At 35.3% G+C, this 17,304-nt stretch overlaps 3 pseudogenes across 3 annotated transcripts; 1 reads left to right on the top strand and 2 right to left on the bottom strand.

Annotated features, from left to right (window-relative positions):
• The first annotated feature begins 410 nt into the window (after positions 1 to 410).
• LOC143579494 (cytochrome P450 93A3-like) lies at positions 411 to 2,348 on the top strand (annotated as a pseudogene). The gene is made up of 2 exons (XR_013143471.1): positions 411 to 1,306; positions 1,396 to 2,348. The product of XR_013143471.1 is annotated as a cytochrome P450 93A3-like (transcript).
• A 2,100-nt stretch (positions 2,349 to 4,448) lies between these two features.
• LOC143579493 (cytochrome P450 93A3-like) lies at positions 4,449 to 6,082 on the bottom strand (annotated as a pseudogene). The gene is made up of 2 exons (XR_013143470.1): positions 5,190 to 6,082; positions 4,449 to 5,101 (listed from the first exon to the last, which is right to left on the bottom strand). The product of XR_013143470.1 is annotated as a cytochrome P450 93A3-like (transcript).
• Positions 6,083 to 6,559: 477 nt separating this feature from the next.
• LOC143579478 (cytochrome P450 93A3-like) lies at positions 6,560 to 14,992 on the bottom strand (annotated as a pseudogene). The gene is made up of 3 exons (XR_013143468.1): positions 14,040 to 14,992; positions 13,761 to 13,957; positions 6,560 to 8,025 (listed from the first exon to the last, which is right to left on the bottom strand). The product of XR_013143468.1 is annotated as a cytochrome P450 93A3-like (transcript).
• Between the last annotated feature and the right edge of the window lie 2,312 nt (positions 14,993 to 17,304).

Raw genomic sequence — 17,304 nt, 5'->3', positions numbered from 1 at the left:
GGAAATGAAAGTCTATAGGAGGGGATATAACAAGTACATAAGGGTGTACGTTTAGACTAACCCATTATTATATTATAAAAACTCGTGGTAGTTTAAATATTAACATAGTTAAGTATTGAAAACAGTATCAAGCATCTTCACTTGTCGTCAATCCCATTCAATGGAATCTAAAGCTTAATAAAATTACTTTATGGAAACTAGCATACAAAGATATCTTTTGGTGTAAATATTTTTTAAACACAACTAGAAAAAGGAATCACATGCTGAATAAAAAGAAATTTTGTTATGAATCAGATCAGAATGCACAAACAAATATAAAAATATGTTAACTAACTCAGTGCAGAGTCTATAAATAGAAAAACAAATCTTCATACATAATATCCATGACAGCAAATAGTTTCCACTATTCCATGGCTGATTTTCAATCCTACTTTCCCTTGTTCTCATATGCCTGATCTCCACCATCTTTATCCGGGTGTTATTCAAATCTGTTAGGCGTAAATCTCATCTTCCACCAACTCCTTTTGCCCTTCCCATCATTGGACATCTCCACCTTCTAACTCCGACCCCTCATCGCGCTTTCCACAAGCTTTCTCTTCAATACGGGGCAGTTTTTCGAGTCCTTATAGGCTATGTGCCTTGTGTTGTCGTGTGTTCAGCAGAAACAGCGAGCCAGTTTCTTAAAACCAACAAGAATTCGTATTTAGATCGACCCGGCAATTCAGCCTTAAAATACCTAACTTATGGATCAAAAGACTTTGCCTTTGTTCCGTATGGACCATATTGGAAGTTCACGAAGAAGATAGTTACGTCACAGCTGTTTAATGGAACAACACTTGATTTGCTCCAATCTGTTAGGCAAGATGAGATTAATCAATTTATGATGTCATTATATCAAAATGCTAAAGATGGGAAATATGTGGATGTTGGCGTGGAGATTAGCAAGACGACCAACAATCTCATTTCAAGAATGATTATGAACACACGTTGTTCAGGCAAGGAGAGCGAGGCAAATGACATGAGGAAACTGTTTGCCGACATAAATGAATTTACGAGCAACTTTAATTTCGCAGACAACATATGGTTGCTTAAGAAAGTAGACTTGCAGGGAATAAGGAAAAAGTTGGAGAGTATCCATAGAAGATATGATGAACTGATAGAGAGAATCATTAAAGAACACGAAGAGGCAAGAAAGCAGGATACGGGTTCACAAGAGAAAGACTTGCTCAGCATTTTACTCGATGTCGCTGAAGATCAAAGTATGGAGATACAGTTGTCGAAAGAGAACATTAAGGCCCTAGTCCTGGTAACATTAAAACATAGTACTACATATATCACTTTGCATTTATGGTTTGCATAATCAAAGTAGTAACTTTTTTAATTATTGTCATTCAGAATATATTCACCGCAGGAACAGACCCTACGGCGCTTACCATCGAATGGGCATTAGCAGAACTCATCAATCATCCGGACATAATGAAAAAAGCAACAGAAGAAATCGACAATAAAATTGGTAAAAACAGACTTTTAGACGAATCAGACATACCCAACCTTCCATACCTCCAATCAGTTGTAAAGGAAAGTTTACGTCTTCATGCGCCTAGCCCATTAATTCCAAGAAGATCAACAACAGATTGCATAGTCGCATGTTACCATATTCCAGCAAAAACAAATGTTTTTGTGAACATATGGGCTATTAGTAGAGACCCGAACTATTGGGAAAACCCACTTGAATTCCTGCCTGAAAGATTCATAGAGAACCCGTTGGATGTGAGAGGGCAACACTTTCACATGTTACCGTTTGGTACTGGGAGGAGGATATGTCCTGGGATTTCACTAGCGTTGTCGATGGTACAATTAACTCTTGTTGCTATGATTCAGTGCTTTGAGTGGAAAGCTGGGAAAGATGGAAATTTAACAAGTGTTGATATGACGGAGGGAACCGGGCTGTTACTTTCTCGAGCTAACCCCTTGGTATGTGTTCCTGTGGCTAGATTAAATCCAATCCCGTTACCGAAGTAACTGTTGACAACAATTCAAGCTAATGGATTGGTTCAACACCAAGAAGCACGCACTTAAATTATCTAATAAATTGTTGGTCTGAGTTGTTAGCCAACGGATATCCTTGTCGTTCACGTTAGTAGTTTGTTTGTTTAGTGTCTTTGGCTCTATTAAACTTTATGTAATTCAGTATTAAGTATGCATGCTTTTAATAATATTCACAAACTTCTGATTATTGTTATATTCTTTTATATGAATTGAGTTTTTACATACCACCATTGTGGGAAGTTTTTGGGATTTTAGTGCATATACAATGAATGTGATGGTTTTGGTGGTAATTTTCGACCTCTTTTAGGATGATCTGCTAGTCAAGCTAGTTGACATGGGTGTGATTGGGCTTATTTTCCACGTGGCTCTGGTGGGATGATGACGACCTTAGTTTTAGCAAAAGAATAAATTTGAAATTCTTATTTCCACTCTTTCTCAAATACAAAAAGGTGTTACACCTTTGAAAGACAACTTTATGTCTTACCCGTTTAATTAGAATTAGTGCACTTGTTTAACCCTTGATTCTTTGAGTTTAGTTTGAATTTTTATATAATCTTCACGTTTAAACTAACTATAAATCACTTTAATTATTTTATTAGAGTGTCATTACACTATGTGTTGTGGAGAAGTTAATTAAAGTCTTACGTCACTGCCACATAAACAGTGACCAATCAATGAATCATGTGTAATTGAGGGATTAGATAACCAAGTCTTTAATCATGGTGATGAAGATGGTGATGGATGGACCAACAAAAAACATTCAAAAGTGTAATGATGGTGATGTTAGGTGTGAATAGAATGACGATGCATAAAGGATGGAGAAGTGCACGTGGCGCCTGGTTTTTGACGGGTGTAATGGTGGTGGCACCTATTTTTTCCTGCCTAGGCTGGGTTTGGTGTCCACCACTGCTGTTGCTGAGGGCCGACATGTATATATTATAAAGACAGAATATTGGACCAGTTGGGTATAATCTAGACCGGTTCTATCTATGGTTGGTTTATCGGTTCTCTTCAGTTGAATTGAGATCTTAAAATGATCTGAGTCATTTCTATTTTCGTACAATGATCTTTTGGAAGTCCACGGTTAAAAGGTTAATCATGCCATTAAGGGGTAATTAAACCCAAGTGATTATCTAGTGATTTTTTGGAAGTCCACAATTAAAAGGCAAATCTTGCCATTAAAAGGGAAATTAAACCCAAGTGATTATTTCTTGTGATTATTTTCAAACACTTATCTTTTGTTTTCTTTATTTAGATTTTAATTATAACTTTCAAAACAAACTCCCTTTTTGGTGTGGAAACGTTGACTGCATCCCGATACTAAAAGCTCTTGTATCCTTGGACGATCTAAGTATTTACATTCGCTATATTACACCAACGATGGGTGTACTTGCCCTAGCGTGTCTTAGTGAGTACCAATATCATATCGTATTTACAAATTTAAACCACCGGGTTAAAATCGATTACAATTGACTTATATCTATATACATCACAAAGCACGTCAAGATTTTGACACCCTTTTATTGTAAACCTGCATAAAAACAAAATGATATATACTAGATTATTATTTTTGTAATGAAACCGGTACAATTTATAAATAAATATTAAGCACTAACAATACATAAAATGCAGCGAACAAATACGATCAAAATAAAATAAACCAATCATTAGTAATTATTGTTAAGTTGAGACTTTTAAAATCAAAATTTGAACAACATGCGAATAATATTTAATAAAAAAACTATTAAAAGTTTATGAAATATTTATATTATATATGTATAATTTATACCACATCAGAGATTTGGTAAAGAGCGAAGATATCAAGGTAAGATTCTGCTCCACCAAGAATAAAGCAACTAACATATTCACAAAGTCCTTACAAACAAAAGTTTTATTCATAGCAGGAATTTGCTTAACCTTGCTCCAATCAAGCTTAGGGGGAATATGGGGAATATTAGACAGTTGATATTGTAAATAGCTAAATTTGTTATTAGTTGAACGGTTAGTCAGTCGGCGCCATAAACATCAATTGGATTTGTGCTTAATCTAATTCGATCACGATATAACACAAATTTTCATACGATATCCAACAGGACCACCACTATGTTCCAAATTTTAGTTTATTTTTAATTTTTAAGATCGAGGGGTACTTAACTAACAAAAGTTAACGACATCCGCGCCAACCAACAATGGTGTTACATTTATGCAAAAAGTTGGACTAAACTTACCATTTCTTGAAGTTAATTGGTAACTCGATCAACGTGCAAAATGAGCAAAACACAAGGAACATCAGTGTAATCAAGTCTTTATCTTTAACAAAGATATTAAAGTATTCGTTTCATTGTGCTAGGTTATAACATTACAGAAGAAACCTTTTGGAAAAACTAAACTGGTTATTCTTCTGCAGTTATCGGTTTCTTACATGTTATATTACAATGGTATTGGATTAAGCCTGGCCACAGGAATACAAACCAAAGGGTTTGCTCTAGGAAGTGTGATCCCAAGGCCCTCTTCCATATCAACACTAGTAAGATTTCCATTTTCCCCAGCCTTCCAATCAAAGCACTGAATCATAGCACCGAGTGTCGTATGTACCACTTGCAATGCCAGTGAAGTTCCAGGACACATGCTCCTCCCAATACCAAATGGTAACAAGTGAAAATGTTGTCCTCAAACATCCAAGTTGAGTTGTTCAAAACACTCAGGCCTAAATTCAAGTGGATTTTCCCAATGGTTCGGGTCTCGGCCGAGGGCCCACACATTGATAAAAATAGTAGTGTTCGCTGGAATATGATAACCAGCCACTGTACAATCTTCTGTGGATTGTCTTACTATCATTGGACCTGTAGAGTGGAGTCTTAGTGTTTCCTTGACTATTGCTTGGAGGTACGGAAGGTTTGGTATGTCCGATTCTTGTAAAAGCCGTTTTTTTTCCAATCACTTGATCAATTTATTCTACCGCTTTTTTCATTATATTTGGATGGTTAATGAGTTCCGCTAGTGCCCATTCTATTGTGATAGCCGAAGTGTCGGTTCCCGCAGCAAATATATCCTGAAACGAGATATTCACATGTTAGCATTTTTAAGTTTTGAACATACAAACATGAACCTATATAACAGATTTGGTCGGCTAACGGTACCAGAATGAAGGCTTTAATGTTTTCTCTAGTCAACTTTATCTCCATGGTTTCATCTTCGGCTACATCAAGTAAAATCTCAAGCAGGTCCTTCACTTTTCTTGACTCCAGCTTTCTTGAAGCTTCATGCTCTTTAATAATCCTCTCTATCAATTCATCGAATCTTGTACGTATATCCTTCAACCTTTTCCCAAAACCCTGCACGTCAAGATTCTTAAAGATTCAGATGTAATCCGAGAGGTTAAACTTACCCGTAATCTCGGCTATCTCAGTAACCAACTTCTTCATTTCCTCAGGCTCATGTTCATCCTCTGAACACCTTTCACTCATAAGCATTCTTGATATTACATTGTTTGACATCTTCACCAGCTCCCCATTAAGATCAACCGCTTTTCCAATTTTGGCCTTTCGAAAGAGTGATGTCATGAAACGATTAATCTCGTCTTGCCTAACCGGATGTAGCAAGTCAAGTGTTGTACCATTTAAAAGCTGTGACATGACTATCTTCTTCATAAATTTCCAATAAGATCCATAAGGAGCAAATGAGAAGTCTTGTGATCCATAAGTTAGGTATGCCACAGCCGAGTTTTGGGATCGGTCTAAATATGCATTTTCATATGTTTAAGGAACTCTTTTGCCATTTCTGGTGAACAAGCCACCACACAAGGTACCAAACCAAGAAAGAGACGAAAAACTGGGCCATAACGAAGAGAAAGTTTGTGAAAAGCTTGATGAGCGATTGGAGCTAGTAGGTGGAGATGCCCAATGATCGGTAGGGCGAACGGGCTCGGTGGAAGATTAGGTTTAGTACTTGTAGATTTAAATAAAGCTCGTATGAAGATGGTGGAGATCAGCCAAATCAGGAAGAAGAAAAAGTAACCTTGGAATTCAGGCATGGCTATCAGAGGTTTTAAGATGCTGTGCACAATCAAGTAATTAAAAGAATGCCCATATTTATGTAAATTAAATCTCCTTTAGAAGTTATATTAATTAAGGAATATTATATGCTCAACAAATTTGGTGTTATTCTTGTATATAAACAGATTCTAGCCGGCAGACAATGATGTTTATGGAATAAAGACCAAGTCTTATGTCAATAATTGTTGTTAGATACTAACTTTTTATGTTTGGAGCTCTTCTACTAGATGTCTGACACAATCTAGAATGTTATGAATACAACAGCATTTTATACTATCCCAATTTTCTACGGTAAAACTTAGTTAAAAATAAATTAATTTAAATCAAGTAACAAAACCCACCGGCGTTGCAGCGACGAGAGTCGGTATCGGTTGATAACGACACCAAACCCAAAAGAAAACTTAGTAAACTCCCGTAATAGTATTGGCAATACTCGTATAGCTTATGACACAACAAAAACATCTTTAAAACGACATGTTATTCGGTTGGTAGTTAACACATTGGGCTTGAATCCTTGATGCATAACATTTTACATAACTCAAACATGTCAATAACAGCATTGGGCCCCATTCAATCGTATATTACTTCTTAACTGGGCTCCCTTATTTTTATGACAATCCTTATGTATTTTAGTTTCATAATCATACTCTTGACTTCTTGAACTAACATCCTTCCCATGAACAGCCAAATATCCCTTTACTATACCATTATTCTTGTTACTTTTGACTTTTAGAACCTGTCTCATATTAGTTTAGAACTCCACTAACATAGTTTTGCTCCAATGCAATCCGGCAAGATGATAGATTGCAGCTATAACCTCATCATTCCTCTCATGATCTTTATTCACCTCCATCAATTCGATCAATGGCATCACTAAGAGGAATATGATACTTAGCACTTACAAAGATAAAGCTTCCATAACACACTTGATATAAGAGAATGAGTTACAAGACCACCAGCCTGTAGTTCCCACTTTGTCATTGACTTTCATAAATAAGTGAACCAGAATTGACATATGCTGATATGCATACTCATATTAACAAACAGAAATTAATCAAGTTTCAGCAGCAAGATTTAAGCACATAATATTCCCCCTTGGCAATGTTAATCCAATAAGTATTCTAAACAAAGCTGATTGCAAAGGTCAGACCCCACCAGTGATCAACTTTGCCAAAGTAAAGTCAACCTTGACAAAAAAGACAAAATTGACTAAAAAAGTCAACAATCTCTAGAACACTAATTTGATCATAAAAGTCAACCTTGACCCAAGTTTCAAAATTGGCCATAGGCTTTTTTCAGATCCACACTTTTTTAAAATAACCTTCTTTTGAATACATCAGCTTCAAATATGGGAACTTCAGTAAAGTAATCTTGCACAGTTCGCCCTATCAATTTTATTGTTTACTTTTATAGGTATTACAATGAGACTGATCCAAACTGGAAGGTAATTAGATATCTTGACACAAATAAAAACTTATCAATAACGTGCTACATGGACAAAGGGATGGGATCAAGTCGTGCAACGGGAATACAAACCAAAGGATTAGCTCTAGGAAGTGAAAGCCCAACACCCTCTTCCATATCAACGATATCTAAATTCCCATTGTTCCGTGCCTTCCACTCAAAGCACTGAATCATTGCACCAAGAGTTGTGTGCACCATTAGCAATCCTAATGAAGTCCAAGGACACATCCTTCTTCCACTCCCAAATGATAATAAATGGAAGTGTTGTCCTCTCACATCCAACTGCTTTCCATCAAATCTTTCGGGCCGGAATTCAAGTGGATTTTCCCAGTGAGTGGGGTCTCGGCACAGACTCCAAACGTTGACCAGAGTGGTAGTGTTTGCTGGAATATTGTATCCTCCCACGGTGCAATCTTGTGTTGATAATCTAGGAATCAATGGGATTGCAGGGTGCAAGCTGTTGCCCAAGATTTAAGAATGAATGATTAATCAATGAAAACAAGAAGATACAATTTGCAAAAGGTATGAATTCTTTATTGATGTTGAAGGTTTATATAGAAGTACATGTCTAATGATCTTAATACTAATTACAACTTCAACCCTTCTACAATACATAAATATTAAAACTAACTAAAACATACTATGCCATATTTACATAACCCTAGACTTTAACTTGGAAGGATTAAATCTAACATTCACCCCCTTAATCACGAACAAGTAAGTCTTCAACACCGAGCAGTTTCCTCATTGTAGCAAACTTTATCCTTGCCAATGCTTTTGTTAAGATGTCCGCTCTTTGAAGTTCTCCACTTATATGTTCAACAGTGATGTGATTGTCTTCGACACATTCCCTTATGAAATGATAACGGGTGTCAATGTGTTTACTTCTTCCATGAAACACCGGGTTCTTCATCAGCGCGATAGCGGATATGTTGTCGACATATAGAGTAATCTTTTCTTCTTTCCATCCGGTGAGTTCACTTAGTAGTCTCTTTAGCCATAGTGCTTGACATGCTGCAGCCGTTGCAGCCATGAATTCAGATTCACATGAAGAGAGTGCCATAGTTTGTTGCTTTTGTGTGCACCAAGTTATGGGAGAATTCACAAAATAGAACACTATCCCCGTAGTGCCTTTTCCTTCTTCAGTATTAACACCATAACTGCTATCACTACAACCAGTTATTTTACATCCTCCATTCCTCTTATAAGTTATGCCGAAGTCTTTAATGCCTTTGATATAACGTAGAACTTGATGAATGGCTTTGAAATGGTGTTCTTTAGGTTCTTGCATAAACCTGCTGAGTAAACCAATTGAATATGACAAATCTGGTCTAGTATGAAGTAGGTACCTTAAGCATCCAATTAGACTTCTATATTCAGTGGGATCAACTGATTTTCCACCTTCGGTTTTAGTCAAGAGTGTACCAGGGTTCATAGGGATTTTGGTTTCATTACTGTCCAACATTCCAACATTCTTTAGAATCTTTGTAATGTAACCAGCTTGCTTGATAGATATTTCACCCCCTGATTGGGTAACTTCTATACCAAGATAGTAAGCCGATAACCCAAGGTCACTCATCTCAAATTTTTCTTCCATTTGAGTTTTGAACGAGTCTATTTCTTTCTTTGAAGATCCAGTTATTATTAGATCATCAACATAGACTCCAACAAGCAAAGTAGAACTTTTGCTTTTCTTCGTATAGACTGCATGTTCCAACGTACATTTCTTAAAATCAAGTGATTTTAAAGTGTGATCAAGTTTCACATTCCATGCACGTGGCGCTTGTCTAAGTCCGTATAATGCTTTGGAAAGTTTGTAGACCTTTCCTGCATCTTGTGTTTTCACAAATCCTTCGGGTTGTGAAACATAGACTTCTTCCTTCAGTTCTTCATGTAGGAATGCGGATTTTACATCTAGGTGATGTACTTCCCATCCATTATAAGCTGCAAGAGCTAAGATGAGACGAACCGTCTCTATGCGGGCTACAGGAGCAAAGACTTCATCAAAGTCTATACCATGCTGTTGTACATAGCCTTTGGCTACCAAACGAGCCTTATGCTTTTTTATTTTCCCGCTCGCATCTCTTTTGGTCTTGAATACCCATTTTAGGCCGATTGCCTTATGATCATTGGGTAATTTGGTCAATTTCCAAGTATTATTCTTGTTTATTGAGTCTATCTCAGCTTGCATAGCCTCAATCCATTTCTTGTCCTTGGCTGCCTCCTTGTAATTATGAGGTTCTTCTTCAGCCAGAAAAGTTCATTAACATCAGTGTTAATCTTTTTGGACCTTTTATACACATCTCCCAAAGGTTTAAAACCTCTCAATGGTGTATGATCGAAAGAATCTAATGAGCTATCAGTAATTGGTCTATATTCAGCAACCTCGGCTGAATTTGGCTCATAAACGTATGTTGGAGGTGTGACAGGATTGCTAGGAGAATTAGGAGATAATGGTTCTTCATATTCTTGGCCATTATCTTTCGTATATTCATCCTCTTGAGTCACCGGGATTGTTTCATTGTTTTCTTGAGGAACTTCATTAAAGTTATCCTCAACAATGAAATCTACCCATTCATGTTCCTAACTACCAACTTCATTCATGTACTCTTTCCAATTCCATGAATCCTTTTCTAAGAATTTTACATCTCGACTGATGCAAATTCGTTTAGTATTGGGATCATAAAGTCTATATGCTTTTGATCCTTCCTCAATTCCCAAATATACCATCTTGACACTTCTATCATCTAATTTGGCAAGATGATGGTACCTTAGCATATGCTACACACCCGAAAACCCTTAAATTTTTTAGGTTTGGTTTTCTACCTTTTAACGCTTCAAAAGGTGTAGCATCCGTTAGTGCTTTAGTTGGGATTCGGTTTAAAACGTATACAGTTTGCCTTACAGCTTCACCCCAAAAGTTTTGAGGCATTGACATAGCCTTCATTATGCTACGCGTAGTAGATAACATAGTTCTGTTTCTACGTTCAACCACACCATTCTGTTGTGGTGAATAGGGTGCTGTAAGTTGCCTGGCTATACCATTATCTTTACAGAACTGATGGAATTCACTTGATGTGAACTCTCCTCCTCTATCAGTTCTTAACATTTTTAATTTTGTTCCAACCTCCTTCTCCACCATTCTTTTAAATTCTCTAAAGACTTCAAAAGCTTGATCTTTAGAAGTTAAAAAATATACCCACATGTAACGAGTACAATCGTCTACAAGTAAGAAAATATATTTCTTTCCAGAATAAGTAGGTGGTTATATAGGACCATAAAGGTCTCCATAAACCAAGTCTAATGGTTTAACAGATTTAAACTTGGCTTGGTTCGGGAATGGGGCTCTAATGTGCTTTCCTAAGAGACATACGTCACAGACTTGACTTGCATGATTAATACAAGGAATCCCTTGAACCAAGTTTTTATGAGTCATTGACTTTATTGCGTCAAAGTTCAGATGACCCAACCGAGCATGCCACAGCCACGCCTCGTCATCTAATTTGGACAATAAACAAACGGGTTCACCAATTTTCAGATTGATATTGTAAAGTCTATTCCTTGAGCGTGTGACTTTCATAAGCAATGTTTGATTATGATCATATAGAAATAAAGAGTCGCGTTCCAATTGAACTTTACAGCCGTTTTCTGTTAATTGTCCGCGGCTCAGAATATTGCTTTTCAAACTTGGAATGTAGTAAACATGAGATATAATTCTCTGTTCCTTATTTTTACATTCCAACAGAATTGAGCCTCGTCCTTTAATATCTACAAACGAACCATCACCAAAACGAACTCGTCCGGAGATCTTTTCGTCTAGTTCTTTGAAATGATTTCTATTACCAGTCATATGGTTACTTGCACCATTGTCTAATTACCATAGACTCTCATTGATGGATGTATATAGATTAAGCTTAATTTCCTTTTCGTTTAGGAAAATTTCTTGATGGATCTCATGTTCACTAAGAACTGCCATCAACAACGTGGGTTCTTTATCCTCTTCCACCAAGTTAGATTGATCATGTGTTTGATCCCTTTGAGGATACGTGTTGGCATAATGCCCACGCTGCTTGTATTTATAGCACTTAACCTTACTCAGATCTCTTTGAGTTTTCTTAGGTTTATTGTAATGAGAATGTTGACATGATTTATCATCCTTATCAACATGTTTTCCTTTGCCATCACGCCAATTCTTTCGTGATGCATTGAACCTCTTCGGTCCATGTTTTCCAAAATATTTCCCATGACCCTCATTCTTGTCATGGCGTGTGAACAAGAGTTTATCCTGAGTTTCGGTCACAACTCCTCTTTTGGATTTAATCCTTTCCTCATAGGTTTTAAGCCTCCCGATAATGTCGTCCACGGTTACTTGCTTTAAATCAGTAAATTGCTCAATCGAAGCAATTATATGCAAAAAACTATCGGGCATTGAGGTTAATATTTTTCTTACTAGTGTGGTTTGATCAATCTTTTCACCACAACTAGTTGCTTTACTAACAACATTTGTTAGTCTCAATGTGAAAGAATCAATAGTCTCATCATCTTTCATATGTAATTTATCAAACTCAGACTTAATGCTTTGCAACCGTGCTTCTTGCACTTGCGTTGCACCAATATGTCTGGTTTTTAATGAATCCCACACCTCTCTTGCAGTTTTACAGTCTGCAACTTGTAGGAGTAAATCTTCGGATAAAGATTGAAACAAGTAGGCAATAGTATATTTGTCTTTCTTGACATCTATTATTGTTTCTTCATCGGGTTCTATCATCTCCCAGAGGCCATTTGCATCTAGCATGGTCTTCATTCGAATTGCCCATGTTGTATAGTTAGTTGATTTTAACATAGGGCATTGGAAATTCGAAAAAGATGATCCCGGTCCTTTATGCGTTACAATAGCATTATTATCCTTTGGACTTTCCATCATGGTTTCCTTTAAAGATAATAATACTTATTATACACAAAGTATAAATTATACACAAAGTATAAACAAGGTTTTAGATAATTAAGTTTAACTTTTAAACTTATAAGAACCGTCTTCAAAAGTTTACAGCAAAACTCGGTTCTGAAACAAAAATAATGAATCCGTATTCGTATTAAACCACTACACTAACAGATTCCAACGATCTGATCTTGGTTTTAATTTATCAAAAGATTACAAATCTTTAAATTAGGGGTATTCTTGGTCCGGAACAAATAACTAAAATCACAACAGACGTGTTTCTATTTTTTGTTCTATCTTCACAACACAAAGTTATGCTTGTTTTACCCCACCAATACAAAAAAAAAGCAATACGCAAATCTAATACATGATTTGTGAGTCAAAGTTTTAAGCAACTTGTGCAAAAAAAACAAAAAATATGTGTGCCAGTTCTTTTTTTTGTTTCTCGTCGTACAACACAACCAAGAATTGGTGCCTTTTTCTTTTTTCTTCCCGTCGCACAACACAATCAATAAGATGATTGTTTTCAACAAAGAAAATAACAATCCACTTGGTGTTTTTATAATAATAAATAAATTATCTTAAACCAAAAACCAAATCTGATGGATTTAAGAAGTTTCGACTACCAGAAATAAACAACAAACTTTGAAGAACCCTTTAATCGCTAAAAATTTTATGGACAACTCAGAAAAAAAAACAGATGTGAACCGCGATTTGGATCAATTTGATTTCAATAAAAGAAACAGCAAGGCCGCAAAACAATCTGGTAACAGCAAATAAGAATCACAAAGATTCTTGTAACAGCCTGATGTTTCAATCGTTAAAATTTTCTAAACAATTTAGAAAAGATCACAATGAATGTGAATCACGAGTTGATTGGATTTGATTTCGATTCTTCTGTTGACGTCTCAAACAATTCCACAAACAATTTGTAGAACCCAAATCGAATCAAAGTAATAACAGTCGGCGATTGATTTCAATTGAGAGCAATTAAGATGGCTCTGATGCCAATTGTTGCCCAAGATTTAAGAATGAATGATTAATCAATGAAAACAAGAAGATACAATTTGCAAAAGGTATGAATTCTTTATTGATGTTGAAGGTTTATATAGACGTACATGTCTAATGATCTTAATACTAATTACAACTTCAACCCTTCTACAATACATAAATATTAAAACTAACTAAAACATACTATGACATATTTACATAACTAACCCTAAACTTTAACTTGGAGGGATTAAATCTAACACAAGCGTAGTGATTCCTTAACAATTGCTTGGAGGTATGGAAGGTTTGGTATGTCCGATTCTTGGATAAGCCTATTTTTTCCGATGACTTGGTCGATTTCTTCAACTGCTTTTTTCATTATGTTTGGATGGTTGATGAGTTCTGCTAAAGCCCATTCTATGGTTATCGCAGAAGTGTCTGTTCCGGCAACTAATATATCCTGGAATGATGGACAGACATGTTAGTTGATAATATTTGAATGATAAATAAATTTTAGATATGATATGTTGATGCTATTTTACCAGAATGAAGGCTTTAATGTTCTCCCGGGTTAAGTTTATCTCCATGCTCTCATCTTCTGAAATATGGAGTAAAATGTTGAGCAAGTCCTTGGCTTCTCTTGTCTCCTGTTTTCTTGTTTCTTCATGGTCTGTAATGAGCGTTTCCATCAACGCGTCGAATCTTCTATGAATATCCTTCGATTTTTTAGCAAATCCCTGCAAGTCTGGATTCTTACAAAACCATATATGATCTGAAAGGTTAAATCTACCAATAATCTCAGCCGCTAATTATCTTGGTTATGTCCCCTAACCCATCGTCTTCTGAAGGCCTTTTGCTCATAAACATTCTCAATATCGAGTTTCTTGACAACTTCATTAGCTCACCCTCAAGTTCCACAAACCTACCATCTTTGGCCTTTTGTGCAATATATTTTATAAACTGGTTAATTTCGTCATGTCTATCTGGAGATAGTAAATCCAATGTTTTACCGTTGAGGAGTTCCGACATCATAATCTTCTTCAAGAACTTCCAGTAAGATCCATAACGAGTAAAGGCCAAGCCTTTGTATCCATAGGATATAATATTCACAAATGAGTTTTGTGGTCGATCTAAAAAGACATTATCATGCGTTTTTAAGATTTCTTTTGCTATTTCAGGAGTAGAAGCAACAACACAAGGTGTGGACCCAAGAAAGAGCCGAAATAATGGCCCGTGTCGGTTAGATAGCTTGTGAAACGCTTGATGAGGGATTGGACCAAGGAGGTGTAGATGCCCGATAATGGGAAGGCAAAAGGGGGTTGGTGGAAGATGAGTATCAACATCAGAAGATTTGTATAATTTGGAGATCCAAATGACGGAGATCAGGCATATAAGAAAGATTATGTAGTAATCTGCTTGGAAATCAGGCATGGTTATATTAAAGATAAGAAAGTTTTGCTTAAATTGTCTAAACCTTTCTAATTAGTTTTGTGTGTTATGAATGGTTATATTAAAGATAAGAAAGTTTTGCTTAAATTGTCTAAACCTTTCTAATTAGTTTTGTGTGTTATGAGTTATATGATTAGTGTAACTTAGGTGCAAATATATAAACTAAATTTTTATAATCTATTCCTCATACAAGTGATCAAATTCAAACCCGCACTGTTGAACTGTACACAATTGTATAAATTCAAGAAAGTACTAAATTCAATAACAAGAGGCTTGCACACAATTGTTGACCTGTATATTCATTGCAATTGTTAATTAATGAGCCGAAAGAATAATATCGTATGTGCCCACGTTTATAACTACGTATATTATACTAGTTTTTATCCTTGTATTGTTTTATATTTTTTATTTATTTACTTTTTAAATTTAGATTTTTTTATTGTATGAAAGTTAATAATATACTTATGGTTTGATAATAAATTGTTTCACAAATAAATGAGATGTTATAACCCGGTTTAAAAGCTATATGGTTTTGATGAAACCCAAGACCCGTTTATTTTTTTATTATAAAATTGGTTTTTTAATTATAAATAATATTTATGAAAGTTAATAATATACTTATAGTTTGATGAGACCCAAGACCCATTTATTTTTTTTACTATAAAATTGGTTTTTTAATTTAAATAATATATATATATATATATATATCTTTTTTAAAATAAATAAGATATTAATTTTTAGTATATCCTATTTTATAGGATTTTTATATCAATAATTTGGTTAAAATAATTTTTTATTTAATGAGATGTTATTACCCGTTTAAGGAATATCTGGGTTTGGTAAGACCCATATCCATGAATTCGGGTCAAATGCATGAGAATCCTCCATTTATAAAATTGGTTTTTTAATTATAAATAATATTTATGAAAGTTAATAATATACTTATAGTTTGATGAGACCCAAGACCCATTTATTTTTTTTACTATAAAATTGGTTTTTTAATTTAAATAATATATATATATATATCTTTTTTAAAATAAATAAGATATTAATTTTTAGTATATCCTATTTTATAGGATTTTTACATCAATAATTTGGTTAAAATAATTTTTTATTTAATGAGATGTTATTACCCGTTTAAGGAATATCTGGGTTTGGTAAGACCCATATCCATGAATTCGGGTCAAATGCATGAGAATCCTCCATTTAAAAATCAAGCAAATCTGGTGACTCCAAAAAAAGGGGGAGCGACCACATCGCGACACGTAGAATTTTTATGTTTTCGTTTTTATATATTACTAGTTTTTAGCCCGCGTATTACGCGGGTCACTTTTATTTATTTTTTTAAAATCATTTAGAATATTTATTTTTCATGTGTGATGTATTTAGGTATTAAATTTAAAGTTTATATGAATGTATAGAGTATGTTATGTTTTTTAATTTTAGTTGAAACAGTGTCTCTTAAGAACTATTATAGATATATATTTAACACATTAAATAAAAATTATATAAATAAAAGACTCGTAGTTTAGGTTCGTGAGCCAGCTCAAGCTCAACAAGTGAAGATAGGGTACAGGCTGTTCGCTAATCGAATTCGAGTTCAAACAGTGTCTCATAAGAACTATTGTAGATATATATTTAATATATGTAATAAAAATCATACAAATAAAAGACGGCTCGTTTAGGTTCGTGAGCCAGCACAAGCTCAATAAATGAAGCTAGGGTATATGCTCATTATTAAAAGAGCTTACTTTTAGACTCATGCTCGTTTAAGTTTTGCTCGATTCGAGCTTTTAGTGATCTAATTTCAAGTAGCTCATGCATGGCTTGGCTCGTTTACACCTTTAAAACCAATTATTCATGGTATGTAGAACTGACGGCCACAACCATCATCATCATCATCATCATACTCAGTATATCCCACCAATAGCAAAGCTATGGTAGGGTCTGAGGAGGGTAAGATGTAGATAGCCTTACCTCTACCCCATAGGGATAGAGAGGTTGCGTCCGGTGAGACTCCCGGTTTGATAGTAGCATCAAGCCTGGACATAAGGCACATAGCAGTCAATCATCGGGACATCGGCTGATCGGTGCATGTACCCTTGTCTTTCGACTATCAACGCCACCACATGATGCTTGATTAACCTTCCGGCACTTTTAACGTTATTTTCACGAGAGTTAGTAAATAACGTCAATATTAGTGCAATTTAACTTTTGTCCACCCGAGGGTTCACACACACATACATTATATACGTGCACCGCAAGATTGAGACACCGGCTGATCGGTGCATTTACCCTTGTCTTTCGGCTAAAGGTCACAACCCATTTACTTATATATGGATTTATGTTTTATCTCTA

The sequence above is a fragment of the Bidens hawaiensis genome, unplaced genomic scaffold (genome assembly GCF_021521415.1).
Source record: "Bidens hawaiensis isolate Kalapana, Puna unplaced genomic scaffold, B.hawaiensis_p1.1 tig00029860_1, whole genome shotgun sequence".
NCBI classification, from domain to species: Eukaryota; Viridiplantae; Streptophyta; class Magnoliopsida; order Asterales; family Asteraceae; genus Bidens; species Bidens hawaiensis.
The sequence above is the reverse complement of the archived record's forward strand: the minus strand, read 5'-3'. Positions and strand labels throughout refer to the sequence as shown.